This window comes from Sminthopsis crassicaudata, chromosome 2 (assembly GCF_048593235.1).
Source record: "Sminthopsis crassicaudata isolate SCR6 chromosome 2, ASM4859323v1, whole genome shotgun sequence".
In the NCBI taxonomy this organism is placed as follows: Eukaryota; Metazoa; Chordata; class Mammalia; order Dasyuromorphia; family Dasyuridae; genus Sminthopsis; species Sminthopsis crassicaudata.
In genome coordinates, this window is record NC_133618.1 from 656,678,926 (window position 1) to 656,681,022 (window position 2,097).

Consider the following 2,097-nt stretch of genomic DNA (forward strand, 5'->3'; position numbering starts at 1 on the left):
TGGAGAAGTCGTAACCTGTGCTTGTAAAAGGGGGGTCTCAAGTTTCATGAGCTTATGGGTTCTTGAAATATTCAAGATTTATATCTTGAATTCCACTTCTTATTTTTTATAATAATGAGAAGACATCTAATGAATGAGACAGAATATTCCATGCATAATTTGTCTATCATTGGATAATATAAGTCCAAATGTAGTGTGTTCTGGTTATTCTGATGAAAGAATATTCTAGTGAATACTTTATAACATTATTTTTTCTGTTGTTCAAATCTATGATTTTATTGCTGTGTAGAAAGTCCATCCCATGAGGTAAATGGGCAGCCACATAGTAATTTATAGTTTTAAAGCAGAGGAATCTTAACCATTTTTTTGTGTCATGGACTCTGATATAGCAGTCTGATGAAGTCTAAGAATCCTTTTCAGAATAATATTTTTAAATACATAAAATAAAACATACAGGATTATAAACTAAACCAATTATATTGAAATACAGTTGTCAAAATATTTACTTTAAAAAATTTCTCAGTTAAGAAGCCCTTTCTTAGAGAGTTGCTTGAGGCATTGAAAAATTAAGTGAACTTAGTGAGGTCACGTAGTGAGGTTAACACGTTTCCTTGATTTCTTTATTTTTTTTTAATTTAAATTTTTTTTCATTTCCTTGATTTCAAGGTCAATGGTCTATCCACTTTATCACCTTACCTTTCAGTGTATTCATATTAATAAGTAATGACCTGCCAGTATAAATGGTGAGTTGATCTCATGGGAAGATCTGTGTAAAAGGGTCATTGTTGCCCCTCTCTGTAGGTGCCCTAGACATACATTTTCCTGCTCTAGACATACATTTCTCCTAGATGTGTACACTTTTCCCATTGGTGGTAATTTGTCTATTTCTGGCAGAGTATGAGACAGCCTCTTGGTAGAATTGTTTAATTAGTATTTATATGTCATTTCACTAAATGGGGATAAAGTTGCTCTTTTATCAAGGAAAGGGGCCCAAATGTCAGGTTTCAGGCTAGAATTTCAGTCACTAAAATAAGCACATATTTTGAGCCCCCAAATAGTAGTATATCATATGTACTTCAAAGAGCTGGATCACTGGGAAATGATAGATTTGGTTCACTGAGTTTTAACACCTCATTAACTGTCTTCATATTGGTGGGCTACAACACCCTGTTTCCACTTAGTCTGACTTCTGTATGCTTGAAACTAGCCTGTCATTCTTTCTCTTTTGCTTCCAGGTTGCAGCCTTTACCCAATTGACTGGGATTCTTTGTTCTTCATAGAACAGTAAGAATTTTTTTTAACATAGAAAGTAAGGAAATTAAGCTAAATCATTTTTGCATTTGATTATGTTAGTTTGCCTCCTCTGCTTCAAAAAAACCAGGGGCCAACCTGGCTCTCAGGGACTATGACCTATGCTTATCTTCCCAAGATTCCAATTTTGCCATTTACTGATTTACCAGTAACCCCGAGGCAGATGTGGCTTTTGGGAGTATTTGGGGGTATTACAAGTTTCTAGTTCTGGAAATATTTGCATTATTCAGTGTTTCTAGTTCTAGGAGGCTGTTTCTGTATTAGACTCTACCATGATAGAAAACAGAGTTCTGTGTACTTTACATGTCACTAGTCTTTGTCAAAACAATTGGTTATTTGGTTACCAAGGACCAACAGCTCAGTAAATCACATGGCAGTGAAAGCTATTCTCCCCTCCCCAGATGTAATAGCCATCAACGTGTCTCTGCTCTAGGAGAACATAAGGAGGGAACTGGGCAAAACATTCTAGGCTAGCAGCATCCAACTGCTACCTCTCAGGAAATGAGTGATGTATTAAATATAACAGCAGAGATTTCTCTGCTGCTGCTGCCATGAAACTGTCCCCCAATTCTAGTGACTCACATAGGAATGGTTTGCCATTTGCTGTACATTTAAAAATATTCGGCTGAAAGTACAGCTGAGATTCTCCCCAAACAACCTCAAGATTATTTTAGTCTTTAGGGTAAAAACTTGGAATACAACTATAGAAACCCCAACAGGCCTCTCCATCAGGAAGACTTTGGTATCAAGGGGAAAATTAGAGAAGCCTATAAGAAAGAAGCTACA